Source organism: Mustela nivalis (genome assembly GCF_964662115.1).
Source record: "Mustela nivalis genome assembly, chromosome: 3".
Taxonomy (NCBI): Eukaryota; Metazoa; Chordata; class Mammalia; order Carnivora; family Mustelidae; genus Mustela; species Mustela nivalis.
In genome coordinates, this window is record NC_139022.1 from 135,076,941 (window position 1) to 135,101,139 (window position 24,199).

The 24,199-nt window shown below is 43.9% G+C and overlaps 1 long non-coding RNA gene across 2 annotated transcripts in view; it reads right to left on the reverse strand.

The window, feature by feature from the left end:
* LOC309861830 overlaps positions 1 to 24,199 on the reverse strand; it is a 159,408-nt gene that overhangs the window by 87,361 nt on the left and 47,848 nt on the right. Inside the window, exons 3-4 of one of the 2 annotated variants that reach the window (XR_014310225.1) lie at positions 5,863 to 6,037; positions 4,050 to 4,730 (exon numbers count right to left, since the gene is read on the reverse strand). The exons of the other annotated variant lie outside the window; for it this stretch is intronic. This is a non-coding gene — a long non-coding RNA (uncharacterized lncRNA). Of the gene's footprint in view, positions 1 to 4,049; positions 4,731 to 5,862; positions 6,038 to 24,199 lie in introns of those variants that run through there. 2 annotated transcript variants of the gene reach the window in all.

A 24,199-nucleotide genomic window follows, 5' to 3' on the forward strand; every position in this document is an offset into this window, starting at 1 on the left:
AATGCATTTGATTTATTTAAATCTCATCCTGCTTCTTACTTATTCACTCAATTCTATGTATTTCAGCTCTGCAAATATTACTCTGGTAGCTAAGTGCTCATTGTTTAAGGTTTAGTCTCTCAAGCGTGGCATAAGGAGACTAAATAGTCTCATTTTATTGTATTTTTTCCACTGAGGAAAATGACTCATAGAGTAATTGCTGTCCTTCTCTGTGAGCCATTGAACAAATCTCTTAATGTCTCCAAGCCTCAGTTTCTTCATCTGTATAATGAGGAGGTTCCACCAGATCCGAGCTCCTTGATGGACAGTATGATCGAATGACCTGGGCAACTTTCCAAAATGATGTGCCCAACCCAACAGGAAAATCTAAGGCAGTAAAACTCTGGAATAAATAAGTGTTGGGGGGGGGGGGGAACTTGCCAGATGATTCTGATATGCGGTCCTGCTAAACGCCCTGCACAAGAAGGATCTTGAAGTCCCTTCCAGTTAATATACTGGATTCTGTGACTATAGGGAAAATCTCTTGGCAAAGATCCTAAAGCAAACCAGAAGCTAGAACCTGGCAATAAAAATGATGCCTGTGTCCCGGCTCTCTATTTTCTAAATATAGAATCTATTTTAAAAGCATTTATGTGTTTTATTGTTACCCTCTATAAGTCTATTCCAAGGATTAACTGCTCCCTGGTTAACACACTCATCCACAGCTCCTTGGGGCTCAATCCTTCCTTAGCTTGGATCATGCCCTCTGGTTCTTATATTTGATAAAAGCTGAATGAGGCTGGGAACATCTTTCATTTCTACTCCCGTCAGAAAATTCTGAGGCTCAATAGGGTCACCTCTGAGTCTCTGCATTTGCAAGGAATACAGATCTGGTTTCTATAGTCTGGTGTAAGAGAAAATATTGGTCCCACTCTATATATACAGTGCTACTCTTGCTTCATCCTCCATGTCTTGTTCTGAATTCGGTAATCAGAGCTAACATTCACAGGCTTCTCTTTCTTGTCCCCAAATAACACTGTTTTAAACCTTGGAGTTAGAATAGGAAGAAGAAAATAAAAATTACTATAATCCCCCAACTGAAATAATTTTTCTTTACAAATATGCCCCCGACACAATAGTCTTTGTTCGGGCTGCTAGGACAAAGTGTCATATGCTGGGTGGCTTATAAATAGGCACTTATTTTCTCATGGTTCTGGAAGCTGGAAGTCCATGATCAGGGGACCACTTGATCCGTTTCTGGTGAGGGCCCTCTTCCAGACTGTAGACTGCCAACTTCCTGTTGTAGCCTCACCTGGCAGAGAGCAGAGAGGAAGCAAGCTCTCCGTGACTCTTACAAGGGCACTAATCTTTCCAGGAGGACCCCATCTTCATGCTTTCATTTAATGTGAATCATCTCCCAAAGACCTCAGTTTCTAGCAAGAACACACTGGGGAATAAAGTTTCAACATATGAATTTGGAAGGGACACAAACTTTCAGTCTATAACATTCTTACTTATTAGTGATATTGTATTGGTACCAATGCTTAGCCCCTAAACCCAGGAATTATTCTTGGTTCCTCTCTTTTCTTTTCTCCCTCCAACCCATCAGTTCAACTTCTAAATATATCCTGAATCCATCCTCATCATTCTGTTACCATTCCTACCACCATTAGGCCAAACCACATCATCTCTTACCTGAGCTGTAGCTCACTTAGCCTCCCTGGTAAATTGCTGAAAGAATAAAAAAAAAAAAATACTGACTGACAGAACCAGGAGACAAAAATACCCAGACTGGTTTGAAGAATTAGGCCAAAAATAACAGGACTGAATTTAATATACATAAATGTAAGCTTCTGCATATACCGTCCAAAATTCCATGGCACCAGTTACAAGATATATAAAGGACTTGGGTGATTTATTTGACTGCAAGCTTAATTAAGAAAACAATGTAATGCACCCAACCCCCCACCCCACCAAAAAAAGGTTCATACTACTTTGGCTGAATGAATAAAAATGTTGAGTCCAGTACAAAGGGCATAATAGGATCCCTTTATGCTAGTCATATACAATGTTGCATTCTGGGCACCAGATTTAAGATCTCTATTTATCTATCTATCTATTAATCAGTAACCAATTATGATTAAAAAGTATTTGAACAAAGCTAAATTGGGTCACGTGACAATAGCTGAAATCACTGGAGACACTTGTCTAAGGAAGAGAAGACAAACTATTATAAGAACATACTATGAGCAACTCTACGGCAATAAATTTGACAATCTGGAAGAAATGGATGTATTCCTAGAAACATATAAACTACCACAACTGAACCAGGAAGAAATAGAAAGCCTGAACAGACCCATAACCAGTAAGGAGATTGAAACGGTCATTAAAAATCTCCAAACAAACAAAAGCCCAGGGCCAGACGGCTTCCCGGGGGAATTCTACCAAACATTTAAAGAAGAACTAATTCCTATTCTCCTGAAACTGTTCCAAAAAATAGAAATGGAAGGAAAACTTCCAAACTCATTTTATGAGGCCAGCATCACCTTGATCCCAAAACCAGACAAGGATCCCACCAAAAAAGAGAGCTATAGACCGATATCCTTGATGAACACAGATGCGAAAATACTCAACAAAATACTAGCCAATAGGATTCAACAGTACATTAAAAAGATCATTCACCACGATCAAGTGGGATTTATTCCAGGGCTGCAAGGTTGGTTCAACATCCGCAAATCAGTCAATGTGATACGACAGAGTGTCTAAAGGGCACACCACCACCGTGGAGGGTGGAACATGTGAAGGCCTTGCTCCTGCCAAAAGGAGGTGTTTCTAGCGATGTAGCTCCTTCTAGAAGGAAGGGCAGACTTTGATTCAGAAGAAATCCTCACATCCAGGTATCCACTGAAATGCCTCCTCCTCCTCCAGGCAGAAGCCTGTCCTGCTTCCCTGTCTGAATAGCCGGGTCCTTCTCCCCGACGTCACCCTGTTGCCTTCCCTTCTTTGCACTCATTGCCAGCCGACGTTATCCTGGTTTTCACTGAAGTGCATCTGCCTCCCGACTTCCCTGCGCCCCTGTGTGAGTGGAGGGATCCTGGCATCCTGTTCACCGTAACATTCTGGGACTGAGAGAAGGGTCTGGCATGCAGTAGACTCTCTGATAAAGACTCTCTGATGAAAGGATAAATGGGGAAATGAATGCCTTCCTCCCCAGAGGAGCTTCCAGAATGACAAGGTCATGTAGAGCCATTCTCAAGGAGACCTGGTAAAGCCTTTGGGGTTCCTTCCAGGAAGAGAGGTTGCAGAGAGTTGAACTCATCATCTCCTGCTTCCAGGCCTTCTTCACTCAGTACTTCTCACTCCATGACTCCGTCTGCAGATCCATGACAGCAGATGTCCTGGATGCTTCTCCCTCTGAGTGTCCTGGGATCAGAACCTGATTTTGGTGTCTCCCAGAGGGGGATCCTGCTCTCCCCCCAGACTTGGCTGGCTAGGGCTTCCTCATGTCCAGGACATGGCTAACCTTTGGCCTCCTTCATTCTAGATCCCACTGAGGTGTTTGGAGACCCAGGCTCATGTAGAAAACAAGAGGAAGACTCCAGAACAGTTCCTCTCAGCTTGGCACGTGCCTTCCTAAAAGGTAAACTGAATCCAGCAGGTGGATTTGGTCTCCAGTCATGTCTTTAGAAGGCTACTTTCAACATAAATAATAATAGTCACCTCTGCCTATATACCTGGAACCTATGGATGGTATGCAGGTTCCCCCAATATCTGCAAATAGAGTGTTTTTATGAAACCTTTCCTTACTAAAGGGAAATGGTGTACAGTGAAGACATAATCACCATATCATAGAAGGAAAAAATTCTCTTTGGATTTATTTCAGAGAAAATAGGTACTCGTGTACTTCTTTTGTAAAAGTGAATTGGTATAAAGGGAACTTTTGGATAGCAGAGGAAACCTGTATTTTTAAATTAAAAAGCAGATGACAAGACAATATGTTGATGATAATTCCATTTTTTATAAAATCTATATTTATAAAATATAATACATATAAAAAGTCTGGCAAGAAATACACCAAAATGTTAACTGTGCAATTGTTGGACGGAGAGAACATGGGTATCTTTATTTTCTAGAATTTAAAAAGAAAAAATTTGCAATGATGCAAAAGCAATTTTAACTTTCATAACTTAAAAATGGTATTTTGGAGTTAAAAGGTGGTTTGCTTGCTAAAGAAAAAATTTTGACCTTCCGCTTGTGACTGATCAGGAAGTGGGGGAGAGAGCAGGTTGCAATTGTGGGATGCCCACTTCATATCAAAGGCTGCAGTAAACTCTACTGTCTCCTCTCCCTTAATCTACACAATCCTCCCACGAGGTAACAGTCCCATTTTATAGCTTGGAAAACAGGCCCAGGAAAGGTCAGCAATTTGCTGAAGTCATACGATCTGGGAGAAATGAGATTTGAATCCAGCTCTGCGTAATCCTGCAATGGCGCCTCACCAGGTAAAGCACCCTTTCTCCCGCTAGACTGGCAAGGCTGAGGCTGGGGCAAGAGAGCACCAGTCCTGGGGGTTCAGTGGATTCGTCATTTGATGAGTCTTCTCAAAGTTTTCGATTCCTCTGTCTGCTCTCAGCTTGGTTCCTGGCGGAATGGTGCGGCACCCGCTAGAAATGAAGGCTCTCAGCCACCACCCCAGGTTTACTGAATCCAAATCTGCGTTTTCACACGATGGCCAGGTGAATCACTTGCACCTACAATTCGAGAAATGCTGCTTTACCAATGACCCCCCACACCCCTACGCCCAACCCATGTTGCCATGGAAACTGCCAGCCCCGCCCTCTGCCCCCACTTCCCCGTCTCTTCCCCCAAAGAGAAGTTCTCTGCCATCCTCACCCGAGCCCCGGGAGCGAAAGTTATTTCCAAAAACACTTTATTATTCAAAAGAATGCCTGGCACTTGGTGGTTTATATGTGTAAGCCTCAGGGGTAGCTGGACCCAGGCCCTCTCAGGCAGCCTGAGCAGTGGTGTGTCGGTCAATGTTTAACCAGCAGCTGGGGGCGGAGCCCTGATTTGTAGCCCTTGCCAATTTCCATGGAGTCACTCCTCCCTCCAGGGCCAATCCCACGCCACCGCGGCGATGTCCCCAAACGTGGCTCAGGAGGGGATGGCTGACACGAGCGGGCAGGAGCCCGTAAGCACCAAGCTCCAGCGAGCCCTTCAGCCGAAGGGTCATTTTTCTGAGTCAGGATCCTTCATAGGAGAGGGGAAGCCACAGCATTATTTCAGCTAATGAGGACATAATGTTTTGTTGTTGGCTTCCACAACCATTTAAATTTATCCGTCTCTAATTAGCTTTGGAAAACCGAAAATGACTCGCCAAATATACGCCGCAACAGCCTGTCAGGCGTTAAAATCGTGCTGGCTGTTCTCTGGGAGTCTTGGGTTTGCAACAGAGGAAGGGGGGGGGGGGGAGCCTGAGATCAGCCTCATGAATAAAACATTTCCAGCAGCTTCTAGATCGGAGGAGAGAGGGGTTCAGGAATAGCCTGCGCCGTGTATTTACCCCCTAATTCTTCAGTGTCTATTCTTGTTCATTTCTCAAAAGGAGGAGCTATGGCAGAGAGCCATTCTGAGTTGGGAAGCTAGGAAGTCCACTTGGGAATCCGAGGCGTTAGGCAACTGAGAGGAGAGGGAAGACGGCGTGGATAATGGGAAACTGGCAACAAACAGAAAGAGGGAGGAAACAAAAACTATTTGAAAAATATGGAGTCGGTCCATTTGGCTGCAGGAGAAAGTTGTTCCTTCTGGTCATCGTTATTAGCCACTACTTACTGAGCACTTATCATGTGCCAGGATCTCTGCTCAGCACTTTAAGTCAATTACCTCACTGACTCTTCACAGAAATCCTGTATCATCATCATCATCATCTTCCTTTTACATGGGAGGAGACGGTGGTTTAAAAAGTTGAAGACATTTGCTCAAGGTCATGCAGCTGGTAAGAAAAGGGGCCAGGATCTGTACCCCAATGTTCATAGCAGCAATGGCCACGGTCGCCAAACTGTGGAAAGAACCAAGACGCCCTTCAATGGATGAGTGGATAAGGAAGATGTGGTCCATATACACTATGGAGTATTATGCCTCCATCAGAAAGGATGAATACCCAACTTTGGTATCAACATGGACGGGACTGGAAGAGATTATGCTGAGTGACATAAGTCCAGCAGAGAGAGTCAATTATCATATGGTTTCACTTATTTGTGCAGCATAAGACATAACACAAAGGACATGGGGAGATGGAGAGGAGAAGGGAGTTGAGGGAAATTGGAGGAGGAGATGAATCATGAGAGACTATAGACTCTGAAAAACAATCTGAGGGTTTTGAAGGGGTGGCGGGTGGAACGTTGGGTGAGCCTGGTAGTGGGTATTGCATGGAGCACTGGGTGTGGTGCATAAACAATGAATTCTGGAACACTGAAAAGAAATTTTTAAAAAAAGAAGAGGAAGAGAAAAGGGGCCAAAACTCCAACCCAGGCCTGTCCGATTCTGAAGCGCATGCTAGAAGTACAGCGATACATCACCTATAAATCTGTGGGAGAGGCCAGGGCAGGGCTGGAAAGGAAGATGTCCCTTCCTGAGGCAGGTTCCAAGAAACTCTGAGCAGGCAGAGAGGCAGAGGGAGGGACAGGAGGTAGACTCCCGACACAACCCCAGGTCCTGAGGACTGAGAGTATAGTATCGACGTTACAACAGCCTCTCCTCCTGGTACTACCCAATTCAGACCACTCCTGGGTACCACACTCAGTTCTGAAAATGACATTTTCCAAGAAATACTGACTAATCAATGCATAAGCCCAAGGGAATCACTTGACTATGAAGAGATTCAAAAGCCACCCTTGTATGGCCAGGCGTGGTCCCTAAAAATCTCCCATGTGCAATCCTTCATGCTCTTTCTCCTTCCACAGGGACCACAGAGGTCATTTGTCATAGAACGCAGAGCCACAAGACAGAAGAAGCTGGATCTCTGAATTACTGCTTGGGGACAAGCCCCCCACTCATCAAAAACACTGAATTAAACTTCATGTGAGCAAGAAATAAACTTGTATTTAGAAAGGCTTTTTGTTTGGTTGGTTTTTGTTTTTAAAGATATTCTTGCCGAAGCAATTGGAACCATTAACCTTAAGAAAACTCAGAGGTGGAGGGTCATCATGATACCCAACCTCAAATATCTGATGGGCCTCCACAAATTAAAAGATTTCTTGATGTTACTTCAAGGGAAAGAACTAAGACCAGGGCTAGCATCTGTAAGGAGACGGATCACAACGAAGGATAAGGATAAAAATTCCTAAGAATCAGAGATGTTCAAAGATCGGGCTCCTACCCACACCCTCTGTCCTCCCCTTCCACCACATTCCACTCGGCTACCCACTCTTCCTTCTGATCCATGAGCATCACGGGCTCTTTCTTGCCTCGGAGCCAATAAGCATTAGATCCCTCTGCCTCAAACACTCTTCCTGACTCTTCGCAGGCCTTATTCATATATTCAACAATAGTGCATTGTCTCATACCTGCTCCTTGCCAGGCACTGTTCTGGGTGCTTGGGAAACAAACCAGTGAACAAAACAGACAAAAAAACATTACTCTTGAACTTCAAATTTAGCCAGAGATAAACACTGTAAAGAATGAACTTAATAGGGGTGCCTGAGTGGCTTAGTGGGTTAAGCCTTGTCCTTCAGCTCAGGTCATGATCTCAGGGTCCTAGGATCAAGCCCCGCATCGGGCTCTCTGCTGAGCAGGGAGTCTGCTTCCTCCTCTCTCTCTGCCTGCCTCTCTGCCTAGTTGTGACCTCTCTCTCTGTGCCAAATAAATAAATAAAATCTTAAAAAAAAAAAAAAAAAGAATGAACATAATAAACGAGTAAGCATTCCAGAATAAAACGAAAGTTGTAGCAAAGAAAGGAGGAGTGGAGTTCTGGGATAAGAGGTAAGAGGTGGTAATGGACAAGTTGCCATTTTAAGGAGGGAGGGCATGGCGAGAGTAGGCCTCATTGAGAAGTTGATGGTGAGCCAACAGTTGAAGGAGGTGAGAAAATTAGTCAAAGAATATCTGGGGTGGGGTGGGGAGCATTCTATGCAGAGTGAAGGCCTTGAGGTAGAAGCATCTCCACTATGTTCCAAGAACAGCAAGGAGGGGTACAGTGAGCAAGGGTGCTGTAGTCAGGGAAGGCATGAGAGAGGCATCAGGGGCAACTGGGGCTTCAAACATCACCTCCTCAGGGAGCCCTTTATGAATCCCCAAATCTATACTATGTTTCCCTTCATGCTTCCCATTATTTTCTCTCAGAGCATGTTTATCTTTCATGACATTATGTTCACTTGCCAGGGCTGCCACAACAAAGCAACCCAAACAGATCACCTCACACTTCTGCAGACTGGAAGGCCAAGATGGAGGGGCCAGCAGGGTTGGTCTCTTGGGCGGCTATGAGGGAAAGACATGTTCCGGTCTCTCTCCTCGGCTTGGAGATGGTCTTCTCCACTTTGTCTCTTCACGCCCTCATCCTTCTGTGCCCATCTCTGTGTCCGCATTTCCCTTTTGTATAAGGCCATCAGTCATACTGGAGGAGGGTGCACCCCAATGAGCTCACTTTAACTTGATTACCTCTGTAAAGACCCTACCTCCAAATAAAGTCACATTCTGTGGTCCTCGGGACAGGAGGTTAGAACTTCGAAAGATGAATTTGGGGGATGACAATTCAACCCACAGTAGACACTGTAAGTTATATTTATTTACCCATGCGAGGAATTGTTGAGCACCTGTAATCCCCACTGGACTTTTGGTGCCCCCAGAGGAGGGACAAAGTCAATGTCAGTCATCTCACTGCCCTAGCGTCTAGTGCAGGGCCTGGCAGGGGTTCAATGGTGATTCGGTGCTTAATTAATATTTGTTGATGATATGAGAGGCTGTTAGAATAAGTTCCTCCAGAGCCAGTGGCTGCCTGACCCTGGAGCCATTGGGACAGAAGGTTGGTGGTCGTTTGGGGGTGATTCAGCCATCCCAGGACATGGGTTACCACCCATCCTTTCCCACACTGAGAGCAGTAATTCCTTTGTATTTCTGAACTAAATTCCTTAACTCCTTTTGTTCTGCTGCATAAGAGGCCACCGAGCAAGTTCCTCTTGTCCTTCAGTTTTTCCTCTTGTCCTTCAGTTTTGCCTAGTTCTTTCTTTCCATTTATAATCCTCTTCCCCCAGGGCTACCCCTCGAGGCTGTGCTGTGTTCTGTTGACAAATTAGAAGTCCTGCTGGGTTTCCAGCTTGGTACTGCCTACTGGCCCTTTGAAAGAACAACCAGGTCATCATTCCTGGAGTTCTAATGAAGTCGGGTTTGCAGGCTCTCTTGTCTCCCCCACTCTCTTAAAATCACCATGTATGGAAGTAAAAACCTCTGGACAGAGACCAATGACACATCAAAAGTTTCACTTGGAAAAACACACGCAGAAAACTGGCAAAGAAAACAAAGGTGTAGTGTAGACTTTGGTCTTCATTCTTTGTCCCCATGCTGACCTGTGGTGGAATTTCAGAGATGTTATTTAACTTGTCTGGGCTTTAGTCTCCTCATCTATAAAGTGAAGATAGTAACTAATGGGTTCATAGCATAATGGCCTAGGGATATCCATACATACTGGAGGTTTATAAGCATTCTCCTAATGTGAAATGTTTTATTATATGATGATGAATTTGAATGGCTGGGAAGCATTTTATTACGTGTATTGTGAGATAATAGAAAATATATACATTGGTCTCTGTTTCCAGTTCCTGATGCAGCACTCCCCAAAACCTTGTCATTTCCTAAGTGATAAGAGTATTAGGAGCATCATTTGTTCTACTGAGGCTACTCTGGTGAGCTCTTAGATGGGAGCTGGTCCCCAAAAAGATCAAGCCATGATTAAAAGCTTGGGATCTTCAGCCCACCACATCCCCAACAATTCTCTAGAGCAGAGAGACTGGAAATCAATCATGCCTACATGAGGAAATCCCAACAGTGTGAGGTTCTCAGAGCTGCCACAGTGGCAAACACACCCACACCGGGAAGGTGATTTACCCCAGCCCCTTGGGGACAGAAGCTCTTGCACTCAGGACCTTCCCACATCTCACCCTATGTATATCTTCATCTGTATCCTTTATCATGCCCTCTAATAAACTGGTAACCATACGTCTCTCCCTGAGCTCTATTCTAATTCTTTCTAGCTACATGACCTTGAGCAAGCTTATTTACTCTCTGAGCCTCAGTTTTGGTAAATTGGGAATAAGAATCCCATCCCCCATCATCCCGATACAGATAAAGAAGATAATTCACACAAGGCTCTTTGAAATAGGCATGCAGCAAGTGTTAGCTAATTATAGCAGATATCGTGCTGCTAAAAATTACTTGAAAAATCTTTCCAAAATGACCCAACCCACTAGACAAACTCTGGTTCTGAATGACCTTGTTCCCAGAGTTTTGCTCAGAGTTGAGACTTGGACAGTTGATATGATGAAGTTCAGGATGAAACTGGACCATTCCAGCAAAAGTCCTGCCAATTTCTGTGGTGTTCCCTTATTGAGAATTAGACCCCATGGAGGGTGAAGAAGGAGAAAAGGTCAAAGAACCCATAAAGAGATATGTTGATAAATCAGGGGAGAGAACTTGGCATGCCCAGCAAACATTTGCAAGCAAAATAGACTTCCAAATCTCTTTGGAAAACTTCTGAAAGGAAGACGGGGTTAGCCTTGAAGTCAAGGTAAGATTTGGGTGGGAGAGGGAGGCAGAGCCAGGTGTGCCTGAAAAGGAGGGACCTGTGGCTGAAGCAAAGAGTATGTGCCAGGGAGCAGTGAGCAGAAATTTCCTTCCCTTCCATTCCTTGCCTGTTCCACCTTCCTCTTCCCTTCCCAAAATAACCCAGCCCTTTGGCTAAGCTATCAGGATGTTCCAACTTGGTTCTGCTTGCAGTGTTTCCCCAGCTAGCTAATTAAACATAGCACATTTAATTGAATCATAGTGAAGCCCATAGCTGATGTCTCTACACCCAGAGGGGAAAAGGTGGATTGTGATGAAAACCAACTGAGTTTTACAGGTGCTAGCTAGAGCTGTGTAGATATTTTCAAACCTCAGCATAAAAAGCATGATATTTGAGGCAGTATCATGTATAGATTAGAGTAATCTCCCAAACAAGGGAAGAGAAGATATCCCTTTTATACAACAACAGTTCAGTAAATTTTGTTTAGCTTGCGTAGGATACAGTTAATTATAGTAATTTATCAAAGTGGCACAAGGTGGTATTCACACACACAAAGAGTATTTTCCCACAGTTGAAAATCCTTAGTTTTATATAAGCTGGAGCTAGTACTAATTGAATTTTCACTTGGGTAGATAAAATCTTTAACAACTCCGGAATAACTAAATGCTCTTTGCTCAATGATGTGGATCAGGATGATTTACAACACCTTTCACACAATCATGCTAATTTTGCTTTCATATGATTAATTAAAACAATATGTTCATTCTTCCTAAAGTGGAATTAGGGCACCCAAGGAGTTGGCTTTTATTACCAACTTCCCTATCCAGCAATAAAAGCAATTTTCCCACATTGTCGTCAAGAAAGTGCTAAGTACACGGGGCCTGATGGAAAGTCTTTGTCAAGTTTAACATTGGTCTTTGGAAGGCAACAGAGGTAGTCAGATGGGCAGATAGCAGTTTCTAGGACTTCAGAGTTGGAAAGGGCTTTAAAGGTAATCTCATGAAAACCCCCATGTCACAGATGAGAAGACTGAGGTGGCAAACATGCTGTCCCAGCTGATAAGGCTCCATTTGGGGCAGGACTAATATCAGTATCCAGCTACCCTGATATGTAACCCAGTCTTCTGGAGAAAGAGAACTGGACCAGGAGTCAGCAAACCCAGATTTAAGATCCAGATCTTCTGCTGACTCACTGTAAGACCTTATAAGCACTGAGTCTCTCTCTCACTTTCCTCTTCTGTAGCAATGGGATGACAGTGCTTATACCTTCAGTCTTCTAAGAAAAGAGGGCCAAGAGATAAATGAAGTTTATGTGAGCCACTCTTCCATCCCGAACCCCCATCTGCTCCTGAATTTGCCAGACCACTCTGCTTCAATGTATTACTACCCTCCACCCCCTAGGTTCCTCAAAAGTGTCCAGCCTTCTTGTTTTTTCCTGATGGGTGAAGCTGAAGACTAGGAGACAGAGGCCCCCACAACTAATTAGTGGCAGAGTTGGTTTGGAGCCCATCACTGCCATCTCTGGCTGCTGCCTCCTCCCTGGGCCCATTCCTCAGATCCCTGCCCTCTGGCATGAGTGACAGTGGATGGCAACTCTCTTTGGTGGTGATCCCTGATCCTGAGGGATCGCTGCTCTACCGAGTTCCCTTGGTTCATCTAGCCAGTCCCACATAGGAGACCCTTTTTCAGAGGGACTTCTGGTAGCAGATTCAAATTCTTACACAGTTAAAGAAAGAAAAGACTTTAACCACCTTCATGTTACAGATGGGAAAATTGAGGCCCAGAAGAAAAGGAAAGATGGCACTGTTTACTGAGCAGATCCGATGTGCCAGACGTCTCTTAGGATGCTTTCTCAGGTCATTACATTGTCTGTCAAGGGCAGAAAGGACGTATGACTTGTCCAAGGTCACCTGGCTGCTAAGGGCTTAATCCAGATTCACTCAGGACTGCTCTGTTTTCCACGCACACGCCAGTCCTCTCCCAGGCTTTCTCCTTACCATTTACGGAGGATGAGTGTCCAGTGTGAACAAAGTGTTTTACATGGACTAATTCATTGTATACTTTCAACAACCCTCAATGGCTGTTGGGGGGAATGGGAGTGCTATTATACCCCTTACTTTGGAGATAAGGAAAGGGAAGCAAAGAGGTGAAGTCTCCTGCCTGAACTCACATGACCAGTGAGGCCAAAGGCTGAGATTCAAATCCAGGCATGGTGTCCAAAACCTCTGTACTCGATGGCCACCTCCTATACACCGACTCTCCTTAAACATCTGTTAGGTCTGCAAGGTCTTTGGACCCTAATGGAGCAATGCTCACTATACAAGCTTAAAATAAAGTCAGTTAGGAGGTACCAACTACAGGTGTCACAAGACTTCAAACTGATAGCACAAAGACTTCAAATGGACCTTCAAGAGTTCTTGCTTCCCTCCAACGGTCACTGGCTCTGGCTCTGCAGATGCCATTAGCATAATGACAACTGAGCTAGCAGCCTCAGCCCCCAGGCTGCAGTGCCTGTGAGACTGGCTGCCTCCCACGGCTTCCCCTCTGCTTCATGCTCCATTGGAGAGGGCAGACAGCTGTGTTCATCTACTGCAGAAGTCTTAAAAACCACTTAGCAGCTGCCACCCTTGTCCTGTGGCCAGTTCAACAGAAAGACCCTTGGGTTTCTCCGAGCTGGCCTGACATTCAAAAGGAGGGAAAGCAATAGAATAAAAACCATGGATGACGTGGGGTGATAGAGGAGAAAAAATTGGGGGTCTTAGGCAGTTGAAAACATTACTTCATTCATTATGCTTATTATAACCATTTTTCACCTTCCCAACCTTGGTACTTCTAAGCAAAGATTCTAGAATTATACCAAATAATCAAATGTTCCTTCTAGAATTTAAAAATGAAAAAACTAAAACAAAAACAAAATTACAAGGATTTGCATTTCACTTCTGCAAAAAAGAAGGAATTATACATACTTCTACAAAACAGCCACAAATGATTTTGTCATCCTTTGAAGATAACGTGAGATAGAGAAAGAAAAAATAGGAAACACTTTTTATAAACCTTGATACTAAGACTCATGCTTGGAGCATGTGGGTGGCTCAGACAGTTAAGGGTCTGACTCTTGATTTTTGGCTCAGGTAATGATCTCAGGGTTGTGGGATCAAGTCCCGAGTCAGACTCCGAGCTTGGCATGGAGTCTGCTTGAGATTGACTCTCTCCCTCTCCCTCTGCCCCTCACCCCCACACACTCATGTGCTCTCTCTGTCTCTAAAATAAATAAATAAATCTTTAAAAATAAAAAGACTCAAGCTCGTGGAGAAATGTGAAAACTGAGCTTGGAAGTTGGGCTCCCTGAGTCTTATTCTTGTCCTACCACTTACAAACTGTGTGTTCTTGAGCAAGTGACCTGTCTTGCCCAGCTTTACTCTCTTCCTCTGTAAAGTGGGGAGGATACTAGTAAGCAGACTGATGTCATGTGATTGTTATCAGGGTTAAATCAGATTACGTATGTCAAGGTTTCAAACATGTGTTGGTTATTGGCACAAGATTATTTTTGTCAACAAATACAATATTTATTATATTAATGAGAATTCTACTGGAAGGGACAGAAACCAGCTGAAATTAGTTTAAATAAAAAGGAAAGGAAATGTATCGGGTGACGCATCTAGAGGCACACAGGTGGTTCTGGCCCCAGGCTAGTCAGGATCTGGGAACTCAAACAGCTTTAGAATCACCCTCTGATCAACACTCTGGATTTCATGTCAGCTTCGGTCTATGAGTTGTCTTCATTGTCTCAGGCTCCTCAGGGATCAATTTCTACAGCTTATGACACAGGGGCAGGACAGAGCTACCACTTCCACCTTCAACCCAAGAAATTCCAGGGAAGTTATATGCCTTTTCCAGTGGCTCAGGAAGTGGAGACTATAATCTATAGTCTCCCCTATCTATAATATAAGCACAATTATTATATTATTATAATCTTCAATCTACTCCATCTGAACCACATGGAGCACCAGAGAAGTTTTCCAAAGGAAGACAGCTTCACTCCACTGGGCTGAACTAGAACAAGAGATGTTCATTACATCTGTTATTATTATGTGACCTAGCTTGCCATGAACAAAGTCCCTTTAAAGAGTATACACTACCGGGGCGCCTGGGTGGCTCAGTGGTTAAACCGCTGCCTTCGGCCCAGGTCATGATCTTGGGGTCCTAGGATCGAGCCCCGCATCGGGCTCTCTGCTCAGCAGGGAGCCTGCTTCCTCCTCTCTCTCTGCCTGCCTCTCTGCCTGCTTGTGATCTCTCTCTGTCAAATAAATAAATAAAATCTTAAAAAAAAAAAAGTATACACTACCGATGCCTATCTACAGTGTTCCATATATACACGTCATCCAAAAATAGTAGAGTATAGATTTTGCAAACAGAGATTAAGCTTATCTTTCTTCCATCCTCCACAGTGCCCAGCACAGAACAGGCTCTCTAAGAAGTATTTGGGGGGTGACTAATAACTCAGCTCTGGAATCAAATTACATACTGTACTATTTGGAATGAATTAGATTATGCTTCAGTTAAAAAATACCCCCCCACACCTTAGTGACTTAGCATAAGCTGGTTCCTCATTCAAAGTCTACTGTAACACAGGTGACTGTCCAGAGCAACTGTCCTAAGAAGATGCTCAGAGACCCAAGTTGACAGTGTACCCTTAGTAACACTGTCTGGCAGTGTACCCTTAGTAACACTGGGACTCCTTAATCAACATGGAGAAGACAGAGATCTGGTCATGAGCTTGACAGGGGAGGGGATCTCTTAATGACAATGTAGCCCTTCCCTCCAGAAGTGGCCCATGTCATTCTGCCCACAGCCCACTGGCCAGACCCAGTCACCAGACCCACATACTCCAAAGAATTGGAGATGTCATCTTCCACATGCTTGGAAGAAGAAGAGAATCAGGTATGTGTGACTTCTAGCCATCTCTACCCAAATCAATGAAAATAAAACCATATTCTACAAAAATGATACCCAAAATTTAAATATTAAGAAGGTCTCAAGAAAAGAATATAGCCTAGGACCTATTGATAGGGCTTTCCTACTACTTCATCACAGACCACCGTCCCCACATTTCTGACTAAACCCATATTACAACCCAGCAGAGACGAATTCCACTTGAAAGTTCAAAGTTTATTTATTTTGCATGCTCCACTATCAGACAGAAATGACCTTCAAAATCCAACTGAGCATACAATCTTACTAGAGGCAATTGACAGTTCTTTGCAAAAGCCTTTAAAAACAAAAACAAAAACAAAAAAAAATGCATACTCTTTGACCCTGTAATTCCACTTCTGTGGTTTAACCTTAGGAAATAAGCAAGGAGGTGCACACGGATTTCACTACAAGGATGTTCCTTGCAGCCCATTTTTAACAAGAAAAAGTAAGAATTGACCTAAATGCCAGCAACAATGTATTGGTTAAATAAATTCGAGTGTGTCCTCACATCAGAATAATGGGCATCCATTAATAACTACACCATGGAGGTATATTTATTAATATAAAAAGAGGTTTGTGGCACATAAATTGGGGGTGGGGGGAAGCAGGCTATAAAATGGTACATATACCACATGTGCCTGGGAAAGGTTCTAGAAGAAAACATATCAAGGAATTAATAATGTTTGCTCCTGTGTGGGTGGGATTATGGGTGTGTTTATTTTCTTTTTTGATAGACTATTATTTTCTGCTCGTACAAGTAATGCTGTTGAAATAAGAAAAACAAGGTAGTTTAAATTATAAATAAATAATATGCTTGGGCATATCACACACCCACTGCTCCTAATGGGGCTTTTATCTTGGAAACTGACTGCAGGCAATTAGGTTCTTTCTAGTCTTTACTGCTACAGTCACTCCCCATGACAATAATAGCAAGAGAATTTGGGAGAGACAGCACTTCTCAATTTATAAGCCCTTTCATTTTCACAATCACCCCTACTGGTGTAGAGGGAGGGACTACAGGCCTTTCTGTCCCCATTTGACAATTAAGACTCAAGGCCATTACGAGACTTGCCCAAGAGGAGAGACTACACCAGAATCCAAGACTGTTCCAGCCACTGCCCTGTTCAACTCCACAGAACGTCAATGGATTCTAGCGGAGCCTTTCACTTAGCAAATACTGTGAAAAGTGCCCCCTGGAGTTGTGCAGCATCCAGTCCTGCTCAAAACCTTACTGGATGGCCAAAGGTCTTCCTACACCGAATTAGCCAGCCTGTGTCAATGATGGATTACAGGTAAGTAAGCAAATCTGCACTCTACAGACATTTATTGAACACATCCTAGGTTCGCATTGTTGCAGTACCTGAAGTTATTAAGTTTGGCCTTTATCCTTAAGGCAGTGAAGAGATATTTGAGGGTGCTGAGTAACAGAATGATGTAATCAGAGCTATATCTGGGAAGAAAAATTTGGGTAGAAATAAGAGTCAGTGGAGGTGAGCAAGACCAGAGGAAGCAGGGAGACCAATGTGTTAGGAGACCATTACAATCATCTAGATACAAAAAATAAATACCTAAACTAAGGCAGAACCATATGCTATCTTAGTGATTTACATAAAGATCCCTTTCAATTTCAAACTAAGCCAATGACATAGGTACTATTTTTATCCCCATTTCTGAGGTTAGGGTTCAAAAGAGTTAGGTCACCTGAACAAAGTTGCCCAGCAACCATGTGTCAAGGATTCCAACTCAAGCCCATGTCACTACAAATCTCATCACTGAGCCATTACGCTAAAAATAAGAAAAAGATGGGGCATCTGGGTGGCTCAGTGGGTTAAGTGTCCGTCCTGGGATCGAGCCCCACCTCAGGCTCCCTATTCAGCAGAAATCCTGCTTCTCCCTCTCCCTCTGCCTGCTGCTCCCCCTGCTTGTATGCTCTCTCTCTCTCTCTCTCTCTCTCTCTCAAATAAATAAATAAGTAATCTTTAAAATAAATAAATAAAATGAGTAAAAGAAAGTGGACGGTTTGTCAACTTAACACAGACTGCTATATGAATAGGATATTGAGTAAAAACCTTATGGCAGGGGCACCTGGGTGGCTCAGTGGGTTAAAGCCTCTGCCTTCAGCTCAGGTCATGATCCCAGGGTCCTGGGATCGAGCCCCACGTCAGGCTCTCTGCTCCACAGGGAACCTGCTTTCTCCCCTCTCTCTGCCTGCCCCTCTGCCTACTTGTGATTTCTCTCTCTCTGTCAAATAAATAAAATCTTTAAAAAAAAAAAAAAAAAAACTTATGGTAACCACAAGTGAAAAACCTGTAATAGATATGTAAAAAATAAAGATAAAGGAACTTCAAGAATATGACTAAAGAAAGCCATCAAACAATAAAGAAGAGGACAAACAACAAAAAGAACAGTGAAGAGCTACAAAAACAAACATAAAACAAGTAAAAAAAAAAACACAGTAAGTACACACTTGTCAATAATTACTTTGAATTTAAATGGACTAAACACTCCAGTTAAAAGGCAGAGGGTGACAGAATGGATAAAAAAGCAAGACCCGGGGTGCCTGGGTGGCTCAGTGGGTTAAAGCCTCTGCCTTCGGCTCGGGTCATGATCCCAGCGTCCTGGGATCAAGCCCCACATCGGACTTTCTGCTCAGCAGGGAGCCTGCTTCCTCCTCTCTCTCTGCCTGCCTCTCTGCTTACTTGTGGTCTCTGTCTGTCAAATAAATAAATAAAATCTTTAAAAAAAAAAAAAATTTAAAAAGCAAGACCCATCTATACGTTGCCTATATAAAACTCATTCCAGACCTAAAGATACATGTAGATTGAAAGTGAAGGGACAGCAAAAGCATTCCTCTTGCAAATGAAAGTGAAAAGAAAGCCAGGGTAGCAACACTTGTAACAGACAAAACAGACTTTAAAACCAAGACGAAGGAGAGACAAAGAAGAACACTATGTAATCATAAAGAGAGCACTCCAACACAAAGATACAACAATCGTAAATATTTATACACCCAACATGGGAGCACCCAAATATATGAAGCAACTATTCACAAACATAAAGGAAGAAATCAATAGAGATACAATAATAGTAGGGGACTTCAACACCCTACTTATATCACTGGATAGATCATTAAGAGAAAATCCACAAGGAAACAGTGGCTTTGAATGACACATTGGACTAGATAAATCTAACAGATATACTTAGAACATTCCATCCAAAAACAGCAGAGGACATGTTCTTTTCAAGGGCACACGGAACATTCTCTGAAATAGATCACATGGCAGGCCACAAAAGGAGTCTCAAAAAAATCAAAAACATTGAAATTTTATCATGCATCTTTCCTAACCACAACACTACAAAACTAGAAATCAACCACAAGAAAACATCTGGAAAGAGCACAAACATATGGAGGCTCCAAGCCTCTCTCCATCATCCACCTCGGTATCCCATGGCAGTCCCCATTTCTGGAAGTGAACCCTTTGTCTCCCCCTGTCACCGCCATCACCCATTGAGCTATCACCTTCTTTTATTTGTGTATTTTAAATATCTATTTATTTATTTTATTTTTAAGACCCTCGTAGAGTTAACATACAGTGTTATATTAATTTCAGGGGCATAATATAGTAATTCCACAATTCTGTGCATGACTCAGGGCTCATCATGATAAGTGTACTCTTAATCCCCTTCACCCACTTAACCCATCTCCCCCATCCCCTCCCGGGAACCATCAGTTTGTTCTCTGTAGTTAAGAGTCTAGCCTTTGGGGGCGCCTGGGTGGCTCAGTGGGTTAAGCCACTGCTTCGGCTCAGGTCATGATCTCAGGGTCCTAGGATCAAGTTCCACATCGGGCTCTCTGCTCAGCAGGGAGCCTGCTTCCCTCTCTCTCTCTGCCTGTCTCTCTGTCTACTTGTGATCTCTCTCTGTCAAATAAATAAACAAAATCTTTAAAAAAAAAAAAAAAGAGTCTAGCCTTGGGTTGGAGTTTTCTTGTCTCTTTTTTTCTGTTTCTTAAATTCCACAAATGAGTGAAATCATATGGTATCTGTGTTTCTCAGACCTGTTTCACTTAGGATTATATTCTCTAGAACTATCCATATTGTTGCAAATGGCAAGATTTCATTTTTTATGGCTGAGTAATATTCCTTTGTGTGTGTATGTGTGTGTGCACATGGGCACACGTGTGCTATAACTTCTTTATCCGTTAGTCTATTGGTGGACACTTAGGTTAATTAGGGACAGTAGACCCAATCCTGAGGAAATCAAAGCATGATCGGTCAGCACTTGGTGGGTGGAGGTGAGTGGAGAGCAATCTTAATCAAAGCGAAATGTAGAAATAATAAATCATAGTTTGATGAATGTTAAAGAAATCTAAGACTTCAGTGTTGGAAGAAGCCAGGACATTCATTATGACTGGGCACCAAATGCCAGGTGAACAAGACCACTGACTGTCCTTTCTGGCCCCCTTGCTTGTGTGGGGGCAGAGGACGTGGTCCATCCAGTGAATGGTGAGAGCACGCAACACCTGTCACTTCTAGGCCACATGACTGCCAGTGAGAGAACCACAGCCCCGCCTCCCCCCATCCAGAGAGCTCTCCTCTGTCACTTCCATCACGGCAATCTGCAGCAATGGAAACTGGCTGCTCCCTCTCCCCAAGTCCCAGAGCAAGGAGACATGGAAAGGAGCTCTTGCTGACCCACAGTGAACCTGTGGCACGGATGAGAAAGAAATCTGGATGGCACAAAGCCTTCACTGGGACCTGGATAGGGAAACTGAGGACCCAAAAGGAAAGAAATCCACCCAGCATCGTAGAGCTGGCTACCCAGAAGCACGAAGGCAAGATTCCCAGACCCCTGACCCCCCGTGTCCCATCAGTGCTCTTCTCCTTTAGACCTCACTAAGTACGTCACATGTTTTGCAGGTCGCTGACCCCTTCTAACCGGAAGCATAGTCTGCTTCTATAAATTAAGGCAAAGTCTGAATTAAACTCATCGTTGCCTAATTTTTACAGATTGTCTCCTAGTGCCCCAGACTCAGAACTCTGTTTTCTTGGGAGATGGAGGGAGACATCCAGGAGGTCTGTAGGGGTGGGGGAATGAAACCTGTTCTGTTATTTATAGAATCGAGGCTAATTTAGTTAACTTTGGCAGAAAGTGCTCAATTTCGCAGACAGTTGCCACCCGTTTCTCCTGCAGACTGGATTTCCTCATAGTAACTGACTCCGCTCCATCTTCCCCTTTGATGTATGATGCTATAAAACAGGGAGTGAGCAAGTCACCTTCGAAGAGGCTTTTTGTCATTGCAATAACTAGAAGTAATTTATGAGCACCTGGAATTTGGGTTCTCTGTCTCTGACTCGGCAACAGACTGAAATCACAATCTGGATGCTGGCAGCCAATCAAAAGGTCAAAGTGACTCTGAGATGTATCAGCCTTCTAGAATCTAGGGTAAGGAAACTGCAATGCCCACATGCAGCAATGAAATCATCAGCAAAGAGTTTAGACTCCAGCTGCCTTTGGGGTATTTGGGGTATCCTGGGATACCTTCCCCTATCCAGATCACCATCTACGTCCCTGCCATCCATCAAGACCCTGTTTAATTCCTGCCTCTTCTAGGAAGCCCTCCCTGACTACCCTAACCCAGACATGTACTATATACTCTGACTGCACAATTATACTGGCACCTGTCACTCTCTTGTTCAGTGCATGCTCTTTATGCATGTAGGTCTAGACTCTACAGATCATCGTTCTTCCTGTAAACATAGGTTTCATCTCCCATGCCATTGACCAGTTAGTAATGGCTGCCTCAAGTACTGTAGGGAGAATCTGAAGCTGCATCTAGGCTTGGTGGTCAAAGTGTAAAGATTGACTGGCAACGTCAACAATGGGCATCAGCTGAGAAAGGAAAAGGTACGCCCTATGTTTGCCCTCGGTGGTATATATAATAAATTGTTTAAAGATCAGGTCCAGGGGCACCTGGGTGGCTCAGTTGGGTTAAGCCTCTGCCTTCGGCTCAGGTCATGATCCCAGGGTCCTGGGATACAGCCCCACATCAGCTCTCCACTCAGCAAGGAGCCTGCTTCCCCCTCCCCCTCTGCCTGCCACTCTGCCTATTTGTGATCTCTCTCTCTGTGTCAAATAATTAAATAAAATCTTTAAAAAAATAAAATAAAATAAAGTTCAGGTCCATAATGTACACTTACTAATATTCCCAGGGACATTTGCATAGGTACACAATGCATGCCCCAAATTATTTGATGAATAAATATTTCCCATTTTAACAATGACCTAACTCCAATGCATTAATCATATGTGTTCTAATTATCATTCTTTCAAACAGTCCTTAACACACATATGTGGAGACCAGACTCCCCTCAGAAATTCTTGCAAAGCTAGATTTTCAATGAGGGATGGCTTTTGACAGATCAGCCCCCTAACATTTCTGAATCTGAAAATACTAATACATTTCAAACTCTTAGCCTCTGTACAGTAATTAATGATTTTAAAAATTTTGTATCTTGTTCCTTGTTTGATCACATGAGTTTCATGAGATAAAATGTTACTTCTATCCTATAGCATTGCAACAGCTCGTTTAGTAGCATAGTGATTAGTCAGGACCAGAAAAGGTAACCCAGCAAACATTAACCAACCCCCCACAAAGTAAAATAAGCATTTAAGATATAGGCTGGTGTTTCCTACAGTGTTTCTTCCCCACATGGTTTTTTGTGGTCAGCTAAATTTGGAAAACACAACAGGTTTCCCTACAGTAGGATTCCTCAGAGCTGCTACTATTAATGCACTTGGCAAATTGCAGAGAGGACCCTCGACATGAAATATTTTCTACCTCTTTGACTCTAGAACCCCTTGAATGAAAGCATCCAAGTCCTACAAAACCTTTTAGAGAAATGCTTGCCTGGGGTCATCAAACTCCTCTCCTCGGATTTACGTAAAGTTATCAGCCAGGGCACTGAAAGGAAGCTGAGTAGTTAAGAGCTCAGGATCTAGAATGCCTCTGGGTTCAAGTTCTGGCTCAAGCACTTACTGGCCATGACTCTGGAGGAGTCACTGAGTGCCCAGCCCCACTTCTGTGCCTGAACATGCAGATTCTAACAGGGAACTTGGGAAGATTGAGTGAAAGGAGGCAGCAGAGTACCTACCTCATCCACGCACTCAGTAAAGGGTCGCTGGCAGTACCGCCAATGAGAAGGAAGGTCAGAATGGAAATCTATGTAAAAACGGGACAAAATGTCACAGGTCAGGCTGCACTGGAAGCTGATTCCAAAATGGAATCTGGAGCACAGGAGGTTTATGGAGGAGCGCTCCTGAGGATGACATCAGTGGAAGGGAAGGGAGGAAGGATTGAAGGGACATGGAACCATGAGGCAGCCAACCCCAGGGGGAGAGATGCGGCGCTAAAATGACCCTTCAGGACTGTCCCCAGCTGGGCTGAGAAGGCTGGGCCTTTATAACCCCATACGGATCAATCGCTAGAGGTGGGTCACCCCAGGAAGGCCTCAGCTTGGGCACCATGACTCTCTGCAACTCAGACAGTCCTACTAGGGACCACCAGCAGCTGGGACAAGTCCTCCACCTCCTCAGAGGGGGTCTGAGCAGCGCCTGCATTGACCTGCACATAGCACAGTGTCCACCATGCAAAGAAAAAAAATCCTCAAAAACCGAAACAAAGCAAAAGTTTCCTCTGATCCTCTGGGAAGGAAAAAGGGCAATCTGCAGACATCAACCAAATCTAGTCATTTATTTGCTCATCATTTATTAATGTCTACCATATGCCAGGCCCCAGGGCTTAGGGCTTATGAATCAGGTACTGATTCTAGAGCAATAATAATAATAATGTTTTCTCCTGACTTCTTAAGTCAGGAAAATAAAGACAGGGAAACAGAGAAGGAAGCACTATCACATCACTTGAAGCCAGGATGTATTCTCAGGTGATCAGTCACCTGTCAGCCCTGTATGAAAAGGTGTTAATTTGAATGAAGAAAGGGACACGGCAATTTTTTTCCCCATCGCAATACATCAAGTTGTTCTCCCAGTGACTTCGCGTGCTTGGCAAACTGTGCGCGCTGCACAAAATTGAATTCCCAGGTTTGGGGAAGCCTGGGCAGGCTCAAGGTACATGAGGATTTATTGCTTGAGGTACTTAAAATGCCTCCCACTATATTTGTTGTGACCTTCTCCCCCTGTCCATGGCCCCAAGTTAAACACAGCCTAGGGCTGAGCAAAGGTTAACAGCACACCAAATCAAGCAAAAGCAGCCCCAAGGAGACAGGTCCCTGCCTGGTGCTGGGATGGGGAAAGTCCTTTGTGTCCCTGGAAGGCTCTCAGCCTTCTTCTCTCCCCTGGGGGCTCCAGTCCTCACTTTTCCCACTGAACGTCTTCTCAAGAGGCCAACAAGATAGTCTGCAACTGTCATTTCACGTTTGCATAGCACGCTACCATTCTGGACCTGTTTCTGGGC